The sequence below is a fragment of the Capra hircus genome, chromosome 23, assembly GCF_001704415.2.
Source record: "Capra hircus breed San Clemente chromosome 23, ASM170441v1, whole genome shotgun sequence".
In the NCBI taxonomy this organism is placed as follows: Eukaryota; Metazoa; Chordata; class Mammalia; order Artiodactyla; family Bovidae; genus Capra; species Capra hircus.
This window is the reverse complement of record NC_030830.1, coordinates 40,482,705-40,504,109: the sequence shown is the minus strand read 5'-3', so window position 1 is coordinate 40,504,109 and position 21,405 is coordinate 40,482,705. Positions and strand designations below refer to the sequence as shown.

Below are 21,405 nucleotides of genomic sequence, written 5' to 3'. Positions count from 1 at the left end.
ACACAGTTCCAGTTTAGAGCTGAGGACGCTGAGGCACAGAGCGGCTGAGTGGCTCCCTGGTCACACAGTCAGGCACAGACCAGGGTTTCGGTGTGGCCAGCTGGCTCACTCTTTCACCCAGTCCAGTGTGCCATGACCGGCCACACCCAGGCCAGGGGGCACCTAGGGCCCATGCACATGTCTGGGTGCAGGGCCTGCCCTGGGGTAAGTACCCAGTGGTGTCACTGGCCCCACAAGGAGGAACCAAGCACCCTCTGGGCCCCTTGGTGGCACTGCCTGATTGTCAGTTTGGCTGCTCAGGGGACCGCAGCACAGGACCAAGGCTCTCCCAGGGTGACACAAGCTTCCAGGAGTAAGTGGCACAGTATCTGGCTCCCCAGCACTCCTGTCCCCTGCCACAGTCAGAGAGGACTGCGGTGGCCCAAGAGGGACCCACATTTACTGAGCACCCACTGCATGCCTGGCACTCATTGAGTGTCTGAGGCAGGTGCTAATGGCCCCATCTTACAGATGCAGAAACTGAGGCTCAGAGGTGCTAAGTAGCCTAGTGGAGGTCACACAGCCAGCTGGTGGGTCTGTAATCCAGGTCTGTGTCAAGAGCCTCCCTTGGGCAGAGGAAGGAAAGGCTCCAGTCGCTGGGTCTCAGTTAACCCCATCCCCTGCAGCCCGTCCCCACTTCTGGGAAGACCCCAAGTCCTACACCAACCACATCAGTCCTTCTGTGTCCAGCCCTTGCTTCTGAAGCCCCATCACTGTGGGGACCATGGCTAGCACACCCCTGGGAAGTCCTCTTCAAAACCCTTCTACCACGGTGGGGGCAATTTTTTGCACCCCCATTCCTTCGTCCCATGGTCTCTCTCCTTGGATAAAATAAGAACCCATGAGTCCGTACTGAAAGCAAATGCAATAAAATTAAACCCAAGCAGCAAGGAACGTGCCCAAGTCCTGTCTCTGCACAGAGGCTGTAACACTTCACCTCTCCCAGGCTCCAGGAACAGGATCATAAAAAGAGGGGTATGGAGGAGGCTGGTGCTCCCCATGGCCCACTTAGGCCCTTCTGGGTCACCCTTGACAAGCCCCTCACCCCACACACAGCCCCAGCCCCATGGCAGGCACTGGTTGCCCTGTGCCAGCTGCAAGCTCCACCATCCCCCGCCAAGCAAATGCCTCTGCGCAGTGCCAGGGGCAGGAAGCCACAAGCTCGTGCCAGGAGCTTCTGAGTGCAAGGGAGCAGTCAGGACCTTGGAGAGCTCCCGGGCCAAGCACTCAGGGAGCAAGGAGACTGAAGGCAGCCTGAACCAGGGAGTCTAGAACCCTACCAGGCAGCATGTCCATTCCACATTCTTCCCAGAGAAACTCACACACGGGCACAAGGAGATATGCCCAAAGATGGTCACAGCAGCACTGTTTGAAACGTGCTGAAATGGAAACATGGAAACTACCTGAATACTTTTCAAAGGAAGAATGGAATATCATAAGAGTCGGACACGACTGAGCGACTGAACTGAACTGAACTGAAGATACATAAAACAGCCCTCATGACAAAACCCTGAAAATGCAAAGTTAAGTGATAAAGCAAGGTGCACCACTCTCTGTCCCTTTCATGTGGAAATTAAAGGCCACATATAGTACAATGTCTTGTATACGGACACACACAGATATGAGCAAAAGCTCCACGAAGGCAGGAGATTTTCCGTTGCGCGCACTGCGATCTCCCCAGTGCCTGGCACACACGAGTTCTCCATAAACGCTTGCCGAGTGACTAAGATAAGAAGGGACCCCAGGCGCTGCAGGCTGTGGGCACCTCAAGGGAGGCAGGGATGGGACAAGACTGAGGGCTCCATAGGAGGGCTCCCAGGCATCAGCCCTGTTTTATTTCTTGGAAATAATCAGAGGCGAATATGGCAACATGTCAATGCTCGGTAAATGTGCCCCTTGGGACCCAGGCCAGACCAAACGTGCAGACACAGTGACAGAGAAGGCATCCTAGTCCCGACACGCACCGCCCCGAGCCTCTCCGTTCATGCACGACACGGGCCACCTGGCCACTCCCGGGCCGGAGGCCTCCATGAGACGCTGGGCGGCGGGCGCATGGGGCCGCCCTCCCATGGCCGGCCTCCTGGTTCTGAAATCCCGCCTCCCCCTGAGGACAGGCTCTCTCCTGGCCAGCCCTCCCCTGGCGCTGGAACCTGCACCTCTGCCAGGCTCCACACGCCTGCCCTGACTTGAACGAGACATGGAAGTTCCACTAGTGAGACTTGATGCGGGTTTCCTGTTGTATTTTATGGTCTCTGTGCCCTTTCTATTTGTGGTATTCTTTGGGTCCAGCTGATACATGTGTGTTAGTGTCTGCCTCCCACTGCACTCCTAATGCCCCAGTGGACGTGGGTTACACAGTCTGATCTCTGTCTGACTCACCCGGCTCAGCTCCCTTCTTTTCTGGGCACCTCCCTGCCCCCCACGGGATGGGACTCTCTCTACTCCACCTACCTGAATAAGTCCTTCCCACCTGCTCCAAGCAGCCCCCAGACCCCCTGCCTTCAGGGCCTGCCAACTTGTGGACTCCCTTCTCTTTCGGCCCAGAGAAGGCAGAAAGAAGGGGCCTCCCTGCAGAGTGGCCTGCTTCTGCCCAGGCTCACCCAGGTACGGGGCAGCTGAGGACTTGGGCTCCCCCGTGCCTCTGCAGCACAGTCCGTCACATCCTCCAGGCTTGGGAATCCTCTCACCGCCCCCTCTTCCTTCCTTATCTCACTCACCAGGAGGCCCGCCCCTGCCAGGAAGCAGCTAAACAGCCAGCCCATAGGCAGTGGGCAGCGAGGTGACCGAGACATGTACCGTGCCCACAGATCCCGGGGCACTCAGCACCTGTGCCCTCCTGCTCTGGCACCCAGAGCCTGGGGGTGCCATTCCACAAGCCAGGCTGCTCCCTCATCCCAAACAGCACCCCAGGCTCTGGGCTCCAGACTAGGCTGGGCAAAAACCCCCTCCAGGGAGTTGAGAAGCTTCCCTGCAGCCCAACAGCACAGGAGCCCAGGGACACTGGGCTCCTCTCCTCTGTCTGTCTCTCCTTTTCTTTTTCTGGCCTTTCAAATTTAAAAATGGAGAAAAACAATGAGAGACCAACGCTAGGAAATCAAGTGGAAAAAATCTACATCAAGGCAAAGTGTGAAGGCAGCAAATTACAACACAGAGAAAACGGGGGTTGTTCAAGGAGGGGGCCCTCCTCAGCTTCCCTGGGTTCCTGGCAGAAAGGGAGGAAAGGGGAAAGGCAGGAGGGAGGCTGGGGGAGGCCCTGGGCATTATGGGGTCACACAGTCACACACACACACAGACACACACACGGAGTTCTTACCCCCTACCCCCCTTCTCTCTTCTCCCCCGCCCTCTCCAAAGTCAGGCCCTCTCCCCACACCTGCTCTCAGGAGAGGGAGCTATTCAGAGGCATCAGTGACCAACATGGTGTTACTTTTGCTTTCAACCAGGAACGAAGCCCTGGTCTAAGGAAACGGAGGCGTGCAGCAGATTCCAGGAAGCAGAGCTGTGGCTGAAAGGGCATCTGAGGTCAGGGAGACGTCCAGGCCCTGGAGAAGCCCCCTAACCTGCAGCTGTCCAGGGGGGCTGGGGCTGGGGGTGGGCAGCGAGGGGCGGCTCTGGCTCCAGCAAGGGCTCAAGGGCTCTCTGGGGTGGGGGGTCGGGGTGAGCCTGGCTCATGGCCACACCCCTTTCTGCTCCCACTCCCAGCCCTTCTCCCCACCATCCAGTGTCCACTCCAGCCTCCTTCCTCTCACACAGTGTGTGTGTGTGTGTGCGCGCGCGCATGAGTGCGTGTGTGTGCATGTGTACAAGTGGCATGCAATGCTCACATCTCCCCCTCAGGTCTGGTCCCCACAAAACCCGCTGTCTGACCACATCAGGCCTTCCTCTGCAGAGGCCGCCCCCTCAGTCTGCCTCCCTTGCTTATCTTATCTCCTCCCAGTCTGTCTCTGCTCCGGCCCTCATGGTGCCCAGCACACACGCTGCGCTTGCTCGCGACAGGCCATGACCCACACTTGCCAGATGAATGGGCCACCGAGCACCCGACTGCAGGGATGGGAGGGCCAGCAGGGCAGGAGCTGCTGGCACCGGCATCGGGGTGGAGGCGCTGCAGGAATCTGAAGTGGCCACCTGCTCAAACCTGCCCACTTCCTCTAGGAACCTCCCTGACCCCTGCAGCCCACGGTGACCTCCCCTCTGAGCACCACCTGGCCACGCGGAGCGCCCGGATGTCTACGGGTCTACCAGCACTCGGCAGCCACTCTGTGCCGGGCTCTGGGCTGCAAAGGCCATCCAGGCACAGGGCCTGCCCTGTAGCACGCACGGGCAAGTTCCAAGCCCACATGGGCGTCATGCACACTGGGGCCTCTCCCTCAGTCCTGCCTTCCCAGCTAGGTGCAAATTCCTTGTGATGCGTGCTCGAGAAATGCACGTGCAGGAGAACAAGTGGGAAAGTGTCAGACAGCTGTGCAAACTGGCAGGGCTCCAAAGGCCCAGGACCAAAGAGCTGGGCCAGCAGCGAGGGCCGGCACGGGCAGGGCGACTCCAGCCCGAAAGGACGCAGTGGGCTCACTAGGAGAGGTCTGGCTGGAGCCAGGAAGGCCCAGGTACCAAGGGGCAATGCAGGGGACACAGTCACCCCGCTTTCCCACCTGCAGAGTCCCCCTGATGCACCCCACCAAAGGTCTGTACAAAGTGTGGCTCTCACACCTGCTCTCAGCTTCCTCTTCGCCGCCATTGTGAGACCAAAGGGAAATGTCCACTCCGCTGCTTCCTGGCTGTGCGACTGTTCTTTCGGGGGTTTGCTCGTTTTTCAGCTGTGCTGGGTCTTTATTGCGGTGCACAGGCTCAGTAGTTGCGGTGTGTGGGCACAGTCACCCCAAGGCATGTGGGATCTTGGTTTCCCAATCAGGAATCGAACCTGTGTCCCCTGCACTGGAGGGCAGATTCTTAGCCACTGGACCGCCAGGGAGGACCTTGGCTGTGTGACTTTGGAGAAGTTACTTAGCATCTCTGAGCATCAGGCTTACCATCAGTAAAATAGGGCAGGACTTAAAAAGAAAAAAAAAAAACTCCACCTGGTGGGGCCAGAGTGAGGGTCAAATGGTATCTGTGAAAGCCTGGGTCAGCCTCCGGGAGCCAAAGCCTCTGGGGAGTGAGCGAGTCCTAGTGGGCGTGGGGCTGCAAAGGCAGAGGGGCACGGGCCGCGTCGGGACGTCACTTCAGGACCCAGGGCTGTGAGGATGCTCTGGGGGCCAGAGAGACAGGCGACACTGAGCACCGTCTCCAGGGACAGAACCTGCTGGGCAGAACCCGCGGCCCGAGCCTAGAGGCCCAGGGACTGTCCAAGGCAGGACACACATCCCTCCTTTCCCAAACACTCTCAGTTCATCTCCCCACCCCGCCCATACACGTGGTAACACACACCCTCACAAAGTCACAAACCACACATCACTGCCACCCACACAAGATCACAGCAACACAAGCTCACACAGTAACCACACCGCCTCACACAGCCACTCACCACACCCAACCCCTGCAAGTCACACCCTACACACAGCCGCAGACCCAGACACACAGGTCAGCTGCCCACACCTCCTTGGGGCCACCAGCCAACCCTTAGCAGCATCAACACCTCACCTTTGCTACTGGAACATGGGGGCCTGGCTGGGGGTGCTGGCAGGGGCTAGGGTGGCCCCTGGGGGAGGGGAACAGCACCTCTGTCACCCAGCAACTACCCACCCGGCCACCTCAGTGCCTGGCTCTGGGAGAAACCTGCATCTTCCCTCTGCAACCAGGCCGTCCACTCACGCCCACCTGCCCCCGGGGAGACCTGGGCTGGACCTGCGGATGCAGGGACACCGCCATCAGAGAGCCAGCCTGCTGTGACACGGGGGCCGAGGCTGGACACAGACAGGGCTGAGGCCAGGCACAGACAGGCCCTCGTCCCACGTCTGGCCCCTACGTGATGATGAGAGCCAAACCGCCCAGCCTCTTCGAACCTCTCTGAACCTCTGAATCTGTAAAATGGGACGGCATGCTCACCACCCTCCAGACACATCAGGGGTGTTGTGAGGATTAAAGGGATCACCCATGGACAGCCCGGCCCCTGGGGGCGTATTTTGGGGACCAGAAGAGGCAGGCTGCAGGGGGGACCAGCCAGGGCCACTGTGGGGCTCAGCCCCTCGAGCTGAGCGCTGCCGCCCCCTCCCTGGGAGGCTGCTGGGCAGCGAGGGCTGCTCAGAGTTGCATTATTCATGGTGCGCCGCTCTGAGCAGAGGGAAATTTGCTGAGTGATCGACCTAATATCTTAACACAAACCCATTTAGGCAAAACACCTTTGAAGCGAGAAAAGCTGGGAGAAAAAAGAGAGAGAGAGAAGGAAGCAAAGGTGTTTGGAGGCAGGAGATGGAGGGAGGGGGCTGCGGTGGAAGGCACGGGCAGGTGTCTGGTTCCGGCCGACCCGCTCCAGGCCACCCCAGCCCTCTAGGGCCCACCTTCCTCTACTCTCAGTAGCCATCCTGGGCATTCTTCTTGTTTGATATACAATAATAATCCATTTTTTAATATTTCTGTATTTGGCGGTGATAAGTCTCAGTTGCTGCACACAGGATCTAGTTCCCCGACCAGAGATCAAACCCGGGGCCCCCCACCTTGGGAGCATGGAGTCGTAGCCACTGGACCACCAGGGAAATCCCCAGCTATTCTGAGTTCCTAATACTGAGGAATTCCCCAGTATTCCTCAGCTGAGGGGATCCCACCGACTTCTCAGAGTTGGTTCAGAGAGGGAAAGGCGTCTGCCCAAGCTTCACACGGCAAGTTGGGCTGGTCAGCAGTCAGACCCAGCACTGCTGAGCACTAGTTAAGAGTCATCTGCTAAAAAACCCCTTTCAGAACAAGACCCTCAGCTCCAGCGACATACCTGGAGGGTGAGGTCACAGAGCAGCTTTTCAGCCCCTTCCCTGGCCTCACAACTCCACACTCCACAGCGAGACCACTTTCTCCAAGGCAACTCGAACGTCCCTACCCTGGAGCCTTGGCTGGTTCCCCTGCAGGAAAAGCCCCTCTCTGCTTTCCTGCCTGCCCAGCCCCGCCTCGGGGCTCTGCTTCTCTACCTCTCCCCCACGAAACACCCGAGATGCTCCCACGGTGGGGATGTGCCGCCGCCCACCCAGGCTCTCACCACACCCCTCTCCCCTGGAACCTACCACCCTCTGCCTAGGCTGCTGGTTTAGGAACCCCTGCACTTAAAGGCATGAGGGCTGGAGCCAGGCTGCCCGAGTTCAGATCCTGCTCTGCTACTTCTTAGCTGTGACTCTGGACAAGTTACTCACCTCTCTCAGCTTCGTCTCCTCCTAGTAAGGCATGAAGAACAACTGGATTAATATATGCAACAGTGCCCGGCACACAGCTACTCAACAAACGTTTGCTCGTGTAACACTTGATCATTTTCTCCATCAGCCCATAAACCCGTTCAAGGGCAGTCGGTGTTTTTCTCTTTCCTCACTCCCTGGTTTCCAGCACAGCAGGTGTTCAGTGTTGTTTGAACCGACTCTAGTTTCTCAAAATGTTGTCTGCCTGGCCTCTTTACCCCAGACCCCTTGGGAAGAGGAGCCGGCTCTGGGCTGGTGGTGGGGACACCTGTTGAGAGGCAGGGGCATGTAGAAGATGACCTCTGGCCAGGTCCAGCCCGGGAGCCGGGCCTGCGGTTTGGCGGGAGAGGAACAGGAGGCTGCAGACTGGGATGAAATATTTAGGAGCCCACATCCCCGGGAAGTAGAAACTGACAAGCAAAATGAAATGTTGAGATGTAATTACCCAGGCAGGCCAAGCATGTCTCCCCGCCGGCGGCGGGCCCTCCCAAGGTGCCCCAAGCAGGCACTGGGTAATGAAGTCCTCCCGGACCTTCCCACACCAGCCCTTGCCCCCTCCCCAACAGGAGCCTGACTCGGGCTCTTCAAGCCGACCCTTCTGATGGCAGAACAGCAGGACATGGAAGGAATGGGGGGCTGAGCCCAGCCTCAGCTCTGGACGTACCCGGGGTGAGGCTCCAGCTTCCTCAGCCAAAAAACGGGGCTGCTGACCCCTCGACTGGGAAGAAGGACAGACAGTGGGTGTGAGTGTGCCCCCGAGACTGGCCGTGGTGGAGGGGTGTGGCGAGGACAGAGCAGACCCCAGCCGGCCCTGTGGACCATCGGAGGCTCTCCTTAGGCTCTGGGCTGCCTATGACTCGGGTTAGCAAGAGCTGATGGACAAAGGCCAGGGCCAGAGGCCCAGATGTGGCCCTGAGCTGGAGAAATGCTCACCCCACCCCCCAAAACCTGTCCCAGGCTCTCCTGATGATGTTGGGGGACAGCTTGGAGCCCCGTAGCCTGAGAGCCTGCTTGGCCAGATATGGGAGTGGAGAGACAGGGACCAGGGAGGGATGGAAAGGGGACTCCAAGCCTGGATCCCGAGAGCAGCCCTAAGGGGGTCTCAGGAGGGCACCTGGGGAGGGGACGTGGGGATGGGTGCTCGGCTGATCTTGCCCTCTCTGTGGAACACCAGAGCTGGGGCAGAGGACCCGACAGTCTACTGATTTTTCGCTATAGGCCTTTGGGGCTAGACGTTTTTCAGAGTAAGAGATGGTCCCGTGTTGCAATACAAAAGGACATCCTGGGACTCTGGGCACTAAGTATGAGAGGGGACTTGAGTCACTGTGATATTTACACTGACATTTAAATGCACCCCAGGCACTCTGGCCCGGGTGGGACTGCCTACAGTTGAGAGGTCCTTTATAAAATCTAAACCAAAGCCCAGAGAGGCTCGTGACCTGCTCAAGGCAGTCACAGAGATGCCATCCTGGCCCCTCTCCAGGCTGGCTCCATGCCCCGGGGACAGGTCCAGCCTCACCTCTCAGCCAGCTGACCTCTCAGGCTCTAATCCCCCATGCTCCATCCCTGACTCCTGTGGACACAACCTGACCAGACCAGAGCCCCACGCCAGCATGACAACCTCCGCCTACCCAGCCCAATCACCCACTGCCCCACCAAAGCCCATCCCACCCCAGCATGCCCTTTCCTCCCACCTTCACTGGTTCTCACCTCACCTCCCTCGGGTCCCAAAGCCCTGCGGCCTCATCTTCCACACTCCCCGCCTCCAACAGGACCTGCAGTTCCCAACACCAGACTGTCCCCTTTGCTTTATGCCCAGTTCCCCTTCCAAGACTCCTTCAAGTCAGCTCCTGTCAGCTCATGAAGATTCAGCTCAGGTCTCCTCCTCCAGGAAGTCTTCATAGGTGTCCCCAGGCTTCTTCTCTGCTGGGTGCCCGTAACCATCCCAATAACTCAGGTACTGCATGTACCACAGGGAAGGGAAAGTTTTGGACTAGATGCCTCCAGGGAGCGGCCACTGCTGGGCCCACTGCTGAGCACAGAGCATCCACTGATCCGGCAATGACCTACTAAGGTCCTCCCAGGGCCAGGTGCTGCCCTGGATGCTGTGGGGACAGCCATGAGTAGGACAGATGAGAATCCTGCCCTTGGGAAGCTTACTTCCGTCTATGAATTAGACCACAGCTGCTGAAGAATGAGTGGATGAATGTACAAATGGGCAAACGGACTAACTAGGAGCTGGCCAACTGTGCAGAAGGCCTCGCACCCCATCTCCAGCTCCTGCCCCTCTGCCCTCCTTTCCATCTCCCCACCCATCCCCTGCCCCCCCCCACACACACACACGCGACTCCACGGCCCGCGCATGCTGGCAGCGCTCCTCAGTCATGCGTGTCTGCACCTGTTCTCTCATCAGCCCCTCCCAATCAGCCCACGACTTAGGCACTGACATTATACAGATGAGGAAACCAAGCCCCATAAGCCAGAGCCTCGTCCCGGATGCCACCACCTTCCCTTTCTCCAACCCGTCCGCTCCCTCTCCCCTGCCTTTGTGTCTCTCTCTCCCAGTTTCTGGGGTGTCTGGCGAGTTGGCACCTCTCTCCGAGCCTGTTTCCCCGTCTTAAAATAGGGCAGGCAGAGTAGTTTTGAGAGATGGGAAACAGAGCCTGTTCCCCTCCCTTCACCCCACCCACAGCCCCTACTGCATCCGCCCACTTGCTCTAGCCCCTTCCCTTCCCTCCCTCCTCTCTCCTCTCGCTTGTCACTTTGTCCTGCTTCTTCCCCTGTCCCAAGGCCTCCCTTGAGCCCCAAGACGTCTGCAAGATGGTCGTTAGCTTTCCTTCTGGCTCATTAAAAATGAGAATTTGCATAGAATATCCATATGATCACTCTGTCTACAGCAAAATGGGGCACAGATGTAACACACCATGCGAGTCAGGGAGAACGAGGAGGATGGTCACAAGGGGCGGGGAAGCGGCCAACAAGGAAAAGGCCAAGTGCTCACCGGTGGGGTCTGAGGCCGCAGAGGCAGCTCCTCACCCCTCCAGCCCTTTCTTGGCCTTTCTGATGGCTAATCCACCCATTTTTGTCAGACAATAACCAGCACAGTAAAGAATGCAATTGCCCCCATTTTACAGATGGAGAGACTGAGAGCCAAAGAATGGTGGCTTCTTCAGACACACGGCAAGTCCACGGTAGGCCTGAGGGTTAGCATTGTCTGCCGTGAGGCGGCCCACCTCCCTTATTGTAAGGAATGCAGCCCCCCTCCTCACTCTCAGAAGGAAGGCATCATGAAAAACCAAGTTTAGTCACTCAGCTCCCCTACCCAGAGCACCCTCTTGCTCCTCTGGGACAGGCCCACGGTTCTTCAAGGCTCTCCTCTTACCATTCGCTCTTCAAGGAAGCTCCCCTTCCCCTTCCCACAGTTACCTTTCTGCACCTCCCACCCCCGTACAAGAACAATTTGGCCAGATGCAAAGATTTTCGAAAACAATTGCTTCCAGACCTCATCCCAGCTATATAGCTGCATTCAGACCAGCCTCATCACAGAAAGGATTCACAGCAATGCCCAGAAATAAACATATTTGGCTAAAAGAGGAATTTATAAATTTATAATTTATTTTGTTATAAATTTATAACAAAACTGAGGGGAAGGGACCAGCACTTTACAGATGAGGCTCCGAGCAGCATCCAGGGATTGGCCATTCTTGGGGACCCGAGCCAACCAGGGCTTCCCCGGGGGCGGTGCTGGCGCTGTCCGTGGTGCTGAATCCAGGGGCACCTGGGCCATTCTCCTCCCTCTGCCCACACACAACCTGGGAGCAAGACGTGCGGGCTAGAGCTTCACAACATCCCCAGACCTGTCCCTTCTCAGCAACGCCACTCACTTCTTGGTCATCACGTCTCACCTGGAGGACAGCAGTATCCTCCTCACTGGCCTTGCCTCAAGGCCATCCACATCTCTCCTCTGTTCACAACCCTCCCACGGCTCCCATCTCACTCAAATCAAAAGCCAAAGTCCTCAGAGAGGCCAGGAGGCCCCCCACGACCTTCCCCTCCTCTTCCACTTCTCCGCCCCTCACTCACTGTGCTCTTGCCGCTTGGCTATCCCCCAGGCACCAGGAAGGCTCTCAGGGCCTTTGCGCCTGTCAGTAGCCCTCCCTGGGGCATTCTTCCCACACATCTCTGCATGGCTCACTCCCTCACTGTATTTAGGGCTCTGCCCAAAGTTCACCTCTGCAGAAAAGCCTTCCTTGACCACCCGTATGACACTCTCCCCTTCCTGCCCCTCTGTCTACTTATCTGGCTTTTTTCTTCTTTCTAGCAATGCCCATCAGGATTGCTAGAAATAAACAATTTGCATTGCTGTGAATCCTTTACCTGAAAGTCTATTATATGGTGAAGCCTTCGCTGGTTTACAGTAAGTTGCTTCTATCCCTCTCCCCAAACGTGAGCTCACAAGATCAGGGATCTTCATTTCTTTGGTCCACTGCTGTCTCCCCCATGTCCTGGCTAAATGCCTAGCACACAGTAGGGTCTCAATAAATATCTTTCCAGCAAATGAATAAATGACTGCATAGAAGTGAGGGGTGAAAGGGCTGAAGAAGTGCCCCCACTGCCCTCCTCGCCAGCCACATCCCCACAGAGCAGGCTCTATGATCTGGAGGCCTGGACTCTCTTCTTCTGAGTCCTCAAAAACCCCAGGAGCCCGAGGGAAGCCATCACTAAAAAGACGATGCGTTCCTCCCGACCTCCATGCCCTGTGACGCCCACTTTTAGACAGAGCCCCTCGCAGGCTCATCCACAGCCACACGTGACTCAGTAACTCCCGTCACACTCACATTCCACGTCACAGAAGCTGCCTGCCCCACTTCCCTGGTCCTGCGAGAACCTCTGGCCTGTGTGTGTTGAGGGGGCGGGGTCGTCCTCCGAGGTCCGTCCATCTGACTGACCCCGCAGCGCTTCCCGGGAGAAGCTGGATGAGACATCCCATACATCATCGAAAGGAGGCCCCTCCCTCCTTCCTTCCCTCGGGCTCTGGAGTCACATAGACCTGAATGCAAAGCTCTGCCTCTGACACGCTGTGAAGGCCAGCCCACAGGCAGCCTGGACCACGGCCACTTCCTCAGTAAAAGGGGGACAAGTTTCAGGGCACCTGTGTAGGGGCTGGGGCCAGGGCCCGGCAGCTGCAGTGGGTGTGGTTAATGAAATGCTCCCTGGAAAACTGCACATTAAAACACAAGGAGGTCCTTCAGGCCTCACACAGCTGGGCTGTGCTGGCTAAGCGGCCAGCGCAGGAGGCAGAGCCTGCAGCTCAGAGGCTCTGGGAAGAGGGCTAGGCAGACGACACAGGGTAACAAGGGGAAGAAACGGCTGCAGACATCCCTCCGTGTGTCCACGATGTGCACGCGCCCACTGAAGACGGTGCACAGCCCTTGCCTGGTCTCACGAAGAACTGGAAAGCTCAGGGAGGGGCAGTGACTAGTCTAAGGCCACACAGGAGTAGGGGGTGACCCTGAAACCAGAGCCCTCTTGGGACACTCAGCAGCTCCTGAAGAAGGAGCCTCGGGACAGAAGGGAAGGAAGCCACGAGCTCACAGTGTCCCGGGGCTGCAGGGAAATGGGGGCTGGGGCTTGCTTTGATGACACCCCTGAGAAGCCGAGAGTAGGGGGCTGGGAGTACTGGGACCTCAGATAGGAAAACAGGCTCAACTTCAGTAGTCAGCAAGGAGGTCAAGAGGGTTTTCTGGAAGTCAAGGCCCAAACTGGGTGGGGGTAGGGAAGAGTCAACGCCTCTGCTGCCTGCTCGTTAACAAAGGGGAAAAGTCAGAAAGGGTCCCTAAACATGGGAGCCCGGGAGGACGGAACCCAGTGTGCTCCCAGTGCGGAGGCTCAGAGAAAGGGAGGAGGAAGAAACAAGGGCAGGAAATGAACTCAAAGACAGTGGGGTTCAGACCAGGCTGAGAGGTTCATTCGTCAAAAGGCTCAGAGGTAACACAACCAAAGAGGCCAAACGAGCTGAGGAAACAGGTGCTGCATGTGTGGCTACGCTGTAGGCTCAGGTCTGGGCCCAAGGACACAAGCAGAGCGGAAGCCAGAGGCCAAGCCGGTGATACCCGGACCCCTGCGTGGTGAGGACAGAAAAGCGAGAGGTGGATGAGGCACACGGAGACCCAAATCACGGGGGTCTCCTCTGCCGCACCACCTGCACACGGGGATGGAGCTGAGGCTCAGAGTCACACACAGCCACCCAAAGGCAGGGCCAGGACTGGACCCGGATGCTCCGTATCCTGCTCTGCTGAATAATCCCCTCCGTGCTCAGTGCACCCCGCCGGAGAGCCAGAAGGGAAGTGCTGTTAACTTTCCCATTGAATGAGGTGGACACTGAGGCCCAGAGCCCCTGAGTGACTCAGTGAGCCCCACCGGAGGGCCAGAAGGGAAGTGCTGTTAACTTTCCCATTGAATGAGGTGGAAACTGAGGCCCAGAGCCCCTAAGTGACTGTTCAAGGTGGCCCCCCACCCTACCGCACCATCTGGGGAAGACGGCATGAAGAAGGCCAAAGCCACGAAGGGGCTGCAACTAGCAAAGGGAAACGTTAGACCCAGAAAAAATCTTCAAACGTTCCACAGAAAAGGCCAGTGAAAGAAAAAGTTGCTTCCTGTCAAGGGACAGGGAGGCCTGGCATGCTGCAGTCCATGGGGTCACAAAGAGTCGGACACGACTGAGCGACTGAACTGAACTGTCCAAGAGGGAAGGGGTGCAAAGTCAGAGCGAAAAGGGCTTGGTGTCTACCATCTCCTTCCTCCTGCCAATCACATCAAGGTTAGAGGCGAACTCGGAAGGGAGCATGTCCCCGTCATGATAACGTCAGGGTAAACACATCAGAGATGAGTCACAGAGAGAGGAGAGGTGCTTTGGTGACACCCAACCCACACGACTCACAAAATCACAAAGAGGTGCCAGCCTCGCACCAAAGGCCAGAGGGCAGAGAAATTAAAGTGGACAGGTGAAGTCCCCACGGCGGGCCAGGCAGCTCAGGGTTCATCCTCATAGCAGGACAGAGACGGGCGTGGCCATCACAGAGCAGTCACGTTGGCGCCAGCACCTTGCCAATCTCCCAGGAGGCCAGGAGACACAGCTGGCCCATGGGAGGCCGCGTGGCTCAGAGCAGGGTGCCCAAGCCAAGTCCACTTAATTTCCACCCACAGTATGGTGACGGGCAGAAGACACAATTGGTCTCAGGTTTGGGGCAACCTGGTTGATAAGCTAGAATGGTGGGAACTGGCTCCAAAGAAGGGCCCGCCCCCCTCCCACATCCTTGGAAAATGCATGATCAGCGGGCAGGGGATGCTGGGCCCCAGCTGCAGGTCCCTGGGCGGCGAGGTGAGTTCTACCCCCAGGAAGATGCTACCAGCCATCATATACACCAACCCAAAAAGCCAGTGGCAGGACCCCTCCCTGCCTCCAGCTCCCCACAACCTCGACTAATCTCAACCACGTTTCACCTGACTGAGTGTGAAAAGGTCACATGCTCCAGGCTCTGTCTCCGTGCAATTGGCCCCAATCATCCCTGAACCAAAAGACCAAGCCCGAAGCGCCCCCATGATGAGGCTTCACTTACAAGAAGGGTGCCTGGAGACAGAGGCCTCGGACTAGGGGCACCCAGCCTGTCGGCTGTCAGAGCCAACCCTGCAGGTGAGCTGACACGCCGCTCCTGTTACAGATGAGAGACGGAGGCGCAGAAGGGCAGTGACCCGCCTGAGAGCACAGGGCTGCTCATCTCTTCATCCTACACACATCTGCGGAGGCCCCGCCGTGTGTGAGGGAGGGCAAGGGGCAAGGAGGGAGGGGTCCTACCCTTCCCCGGCCTCAAGGGGCCCAGCCAAGTAGGAGAGGAAGAGGGGAAATTCAGCAGGCACTGGGGCAGGGGTGACTGGGGTTCCCAGGAGGCCAACCCCAGGGGAAGATCACAGGCCTGCGTGGGTCAACAAGTCTGCAGGGAGCCTTGGCTCAGAGCCGCTGCGATGGGCAGAGAAGACTCCCCAGGGCCCTAAGGAATTTGGACATGGCAAGTGGACACACCAATTCCAAGGGCCAAAAAAATTGTTAAAGGCAAGGTTGGCCTGAAAGAAACCGCTCAGCTCCGCCTAGCGTGGGCCCCCATTCCACAGCCACTAGGACCAGGCCAGGCCCCTCACTGGGGTCCCATCTGCCTGTCCCTCCTCCTCCAGGCCCCTGCTCATGCTGTTCCCCAACCTGGCACGCCCCCTCCTTCCTCCCCACTTATCCAAGCGTGCCCCTCCTGCAGACCCTGCTGGGCGGGGCCCCCTGCGGCCCTGGAATTTATCTCTTCACCACACACGCATCATCACATCCCTTCATTCACTTATTCAACCAGAGTCTCCCCGGCCCCTCCTGCAGGAGGGCAGGGTGCCAGGTCTGACTGGGCACTGCTCTTCCCACGCCCGCTGGGAGCCGGCAGGGCCCACAGCCTTGCTCCTCTCCTCACACGGGGGCTGAGTACCCAGCGGATGTGAAATAGATCCGTGAAGTCCAGGCCAGCGGGGAGACTCGAGCAGGGTCTGGAAGGCTGAGTCTTCCTATTCCTGTCCTCTGGGGCAGGCAGCACGCCACGATGAAGCATCCCAAGGCAGGCGCTGCAGTGGGAAGGATTTCTGTCCTCGGTGGGTCAAGATAGGGTTGGAGGTAGCTGGAGCACAGAGGGGAGGAGAGGATCCCCAGGGCAGCCTAACCCCAGAAGCCCGTGTTCTGTCAGCCTCAATCTGCCTTTCTGTGGACTGTGAGAGCAACCTTTCAGGCCTGGATAGGAAGAAGGGCTTATGAAGGGAGTAGTTGGCTAAATTTCGTGATCAATCACCCATCCCACCAACATTTACTGACTGAATGCTGTGCCAGGGACTGTGCTAGAGGCTGGGGAGGCACCAGAGAACAAAACAGGCAAAAAACAAGCTCTGCTGTCACGGACCATAAACAAGCAAAAGTGTACTTGTTAAGTGCTATAAAGAAAAACAGAGGACTTCGCTGGTGGTCCAGTGGTGGAGAGTCTGGCTTGCAACGCAGGGGACGTGGGTTCAATCCCTGGTCAGGGAACCAGGATCCCACATGCTGCAGGGCAACTAAGCCCGTGAGCCAAAACCAGAGTTCATGCTTCGCAACTAAAGATCTCCCATGACACAGTGAAGATCCTGTGGGCCGGGACTAAGACCCAACACAGGCAAATAAAGAAAGAAAGAAGGAAGACAAAAAATGAGTCTTTAAGCACAAAACAAAAGCAGGGCAGGAAAGAGGGAATAGAGAGTTTTGAGCTGGGGACACGCTGGGACACAGAGAGGCGCCTCTGAAGCGCACACAGCTGAGAAGGCAGCCAAATGCCCTGAGGAGGAGGCCACCTAGACTGCCAGGGACAGAGCTTTCCAGGCCGAGGGAGCAGCCAGTGCAAAGGCCCTGAGGTCAGCTTGTGCCTGGAGTGTCAGAGCGGCCGCGAGGAGGCTGCTGTGGCTGCAGGAGAGACTGGAAGCAGAGCGGCAGGAGACAAGCTCTGGGGTGGGGGGTGGCGTGGTGGGCAGCAGAAAGGGGAGCAGGCACGTCCAGTGGCCTCCCCTTTGGGGGTTCTGGGTCCTGGGGGTGCCTGGGGCAAACCTCCTCTCTGCTCTCCCAGAAAAATAAGCAGCACCAGGTCCCCCACCCCCAGGCAGCACAGCTCTTTCCAGGTAGCCGAGCTCTTCCCTTAGCCCCTCAGAGCCTACGTTTACAGCCCGAAAAGCTGAGTCTAGAGATGCCGCAGAGCCAGAGGGAAGAGGTGCCCCAGCCTTGGGACTCCAGCTGCCAGCCCTGCCAGCCAGCCGCACGGACAGGGGCCATCTAAATGCAGGTCCGACGCTCCACCCAGGGAGCTGGAGCTGGAGGTCAGAGCAGCAACAGCTTGACGCACCCGCGTCTCTGGAATACCAATGGGGGACGCGGGGACACGGCAGGGAGCTGAGGCTTTAGAATTTTCCACCGTGCGAGGGACAAGGCATCCTCCTAAGGCCCCCACGCCTCCTCCTGCCACACTCAGGAAGGCCATCTCCTTCCCACCGTAGGAGCACAGGCCTAGATGTGCCCAGGGAGCTGGAATCACTCGCCGGAGTACCAGACCCCCCAGGGGACCCCACAGAGAGGCCCCTGCCGAGAGCTGACCTGTGTCCTCTCAGTCCCACGCACCAGAGACGGGGAGGCCAAGCTGGATTCATTCCCCTCCTGCTACCAGCCAGCTGCGTAGCCTCAGTAGAGTTACTTAACCTCTCTGAGCCTCAGCATGGCCCTCCATATAATGGAGTTGTTCTGAAAGATAAATGAGTTATGAAGCCCATAAAACAGGGTCTGGTTCACAGGGGTGCTTTGTACATGTTACCTACTAACGACCCCTTCACCTGTCACCCACACAGAAGCCCTGGGCTCTGACACTCAACTTCCCTGTGACCTTAGACAGGCTCCTTGACTTTCCTGAGCCTCAGTTGTCCTCATCTGTGAAATGGAGCACCAGTACAAGTAAACAGGCTCACACAGGCCCCTGCAGATACAGAAAAGCTGTGGGGGCACAGAGGTTCACACTCCAGAGCCCTGCCCCTAGGAGCACCAGAGACAGAGGTGGGAGGCATTGAGGGCGGGGCCCCACACCATCCTCTCTAGCCTGCATCCCCCTCCAGGGTGATTCACACGGTCTCTGCATACCTTATCCCAGGACTGGTTGTTGCCACTCAACTCACCCTTGGGCAGCCTCCACATGGCAGAGAGGGGGGAGCCCTGCAGCCAGAAGGCAGCGCCCCGCACACAGAGGGGGAGTGCCCCCCCCCGCCCCACACACACACACACACACACGTCCTGCCCTGGCTGCCTCTGGGGCTCGCTCCGCGGTCCTTTCGCCACCAGACCAGCTCTCCTTTAAGAACCAGGCTGGCCTGGGCTCCCGAGGTCTTGTCCCTCGTCCTGTCCCTGGACATGGCCTGCAGCCCCGCACAGGGCCCAGCACAGCCCCTCAGGCCTTCCAACACTCCCAGGCCTCCCCCGGAATGATAACTCTCTGATGTGAGCTCCCGAGTGCCCACCTCCATGGGCCAGGAGCACATTTAATTCTGATAACAATCAGTTTTATCCCATTTTGCAGATGAGGAAATCAAAACCAAGAGCTGCTGAGCGCCTTTCCGAGGATCCTGTGGCCAGTGAGTGGCCTAGTCGGAGCCCAGGTCTGCCTGTTACGGCTGCTCTCCTATCCACACGCTGCTACCGCCGTGTTGGGGAGGCAGATAGCCTGGGGTGGGAGCACCAGCTCTGATAGCCTGGCTCCCAATTGCTCCAGCCCCTCGCTGTATGAGCCTAGGCAAGCACCTCACCCCTCTGAGCCTTGGCGTCCTCACCTGTGAAAGAGGACAAAACACCAGGCCCGCGAGGTTGTCACCAGGATTCGTGCAATGAGCGTGCCTGCCAAAGGGCAGGCTTCAGTCTAGGGCCCTGGCTGACTCAGGGCAGAGTCCACGCGACACAGTGGCGGGGGCAGGAGGGCACTTTGATGGAGACCAGGAAGTATGGCATCAGGGCTTTCTCCAAGGCTTCTGCCAAAGGCCCCATCAGGAGCACCCCACCCAGAGGGCAGAGCTGGCTCCAAACCCAGCTCCTCCACATTCTGGTTATGTGGTCTTGGCAAAGCCACCTACCGTCTCTGGCCTCAGTTTCCTCACCTATGAAATGGGCATAAGTATGCTCCCTGCAGGAACAGAGCCCAGCACACGGTCGGCGCCCAGAGATTGCTGGCCCAGCTGTCACCGGACCAGCACCCTCAGCCCGCGCCACCACCCCACTCTCTGGCGCACCTCTGAGCAATTCAAAGATGATTCATACTTCAGAGGACAAATCAATACAATATACGGACAGAGATATCTCTAATCTCTCACAGGGATTAGGCCACAAGGTACAGCGGCCCCTTTCTGCTGGCCGCTCAATTCTGATTTCAATTTAGGCTGCTGAAGCGCGGCTTTCTCTCCCCTTTTCTTTTCACTCTCTAAAGACAGCTCTCCAAATCAAATTTCATTTGGCAGGCAGGGCAGGGAGACCCACTGGGGCTGCGGGGGTCTGTGGACACAGGAGGTCCAGCCTGGTGGGAAGCCAGACCTTTGGTGACGGGATGGAGTGCAGGGGGCAGGGGGCACTGTGAAGGCGCAGCTGTGGCCCTGAGCTCTTATTTTTCTACAAGTCCTTTACAAAATCTTAAGCAGACTTTCTATTTTCTAGAAAATACTCAATGCTTGATTAGATGCTCACAGAAACTTCAGACAATAGCCTTAGCTTCAGCCAAAACCCAATGCCCAGACCTCACCCTAATCGCAAGCCGCACCTACAACAGCATGTGTCCCTCCAGGCCGAAGATGTGTGTGTGTGTGCGTGTGTGTGTGTGTGACTGTCACACCCCCATCCCCTGCACAGGGCTGGTCCACACGGGTCTCAGTTTATGCGGCTGGGAAGTGGGCAGAAGGCAGAGTGACAAAAATACGACACAGTTAAAACCGGTAAGTCCTGAGCCGCTGTCCTGGGTTCACATCCTTCCTCCACCTCTAACTTGCTCTGTGACCTGTCGCCAGCTATTATGTGGTGTCTGTCTCTCTGTGCCTCAGCTTCCTCCCCTGTGCAATGGGGGTGCCTACTTCACCAGCGAGGGCGGATGACTCAGGACACTGGATATAAATGGGGGCTCAGCACATGCAGGGGCATGGAGAGGGCCATGTGAGTCTGCGGCTGTCTTCCTGGTCCCTCTGGACACCAAGATTCTGGACCTCTGTCCCGCCCCCGACCAGCACCTCTGTCTCCAAATCTGACCAAGGCTGCAGCTGAAACAGCCCGTGGGCTTGTTTGGGAAAGGATTTAAGCCGTCAAGGAGGAGAGGAGCCTGCCGGGGAGGATGGATGGAGATAGTGCGGAGAGGAGCCCAAGTCTGAGCAAAGGAACCAAGGACTGGTGGGCCCTCAGAGGGAGGGGCTGGGGACTGGGCTCTGATGCTGCCCAGCCTGTCGGCAGGTGGGAGTGGGCTCTGTCCACCCTGGCTTCCTTCCACGGGGGCCCAGCTGCTGGAGCAGAGGGCAGGGGGGCGGGGGGCCCGGAGCCACAGACATCCATCAGCCCTGCCCCACTTCCACCACCCTGCCGCCCTCCGCCAGGTTACAACTACCCGCGGGCTTCAGCTGTACAATTAAAGGGGCTTATCTGAGATTTATAGCAGGATTATACCCGCAGGGTGTTACCAACGCCCGCCTCTGGACACTCTGCGGTCCTTAGGAGAAGCAATTAGAGTCCTCGGGTTATCCAGGTATAAATATATAGACGCCATCCCCAAGGTCGAGGGCTCCACAGCGAGCTATTTAGTGACAGGCCTTGGCAGAGGTGGCGGAGGGGCTCCCTCTGCGGGGAGGGTGTCTACCAGAAGGGGAGGGGACCCCTCCTGCTTTCCTCCATGCCCCACGCACTAGGGGAGCCGTCCCTCTAGCCCATTGCCCTGAGTCAGCCAACCCAGCGGGAGCTCCCAACCCAGGGGCCCATCTGCTGCCCTGGACGCACCTCCCACCGCTGTCCCACACGACTGCCCTCCCCGGGAGGGCCATCGGAAAGGCCGGCTCAGAGGCCCAAGTGTGGGCCTGCCGGAGCTGACCCTGTCTTAGCCTCTCGTTACTCGCTGATAACTAAAACCTTTATCACTTTGAGGACAGCAATTTGGGAGCGCAGGGAGCTCTGTGGGGGAAGGGGGGCAGGCGGAAAGTGAGGAGGATCCGAGGACACAAGCCACTGTCCCATCCTCCCCCCAGATGCCACCCACTGAGGCCACACGGCCCCACCCGCAGCCCCTGCCCCTCACCCGAGCAGATGGCTCAGTTGTAAGGAGTCTGAATTCTCAGTCCTGCCAACAAACACTTGCTCCCAGGATGGCCCTGGCTCCTGAGTCCCTGAGACTCCCGT

The 21,405-nt window shown here is 58.1% G+C and overlaps 1 protein-coding gene across 5 annotated transcripts in view; it reads right to left on the bottom strand.

The window, feature by feature from the left end:
• GRM4 (glutamate metabotropic receptor 4) overlaps positions 1-21,405 on the bottom strand; it is a 115,168-nt gene that overhangs the window by 40,965 nt on the left and 52,798 nt on the right. The gene's annotated exons all lie outside the window — the stretch shown is intronic.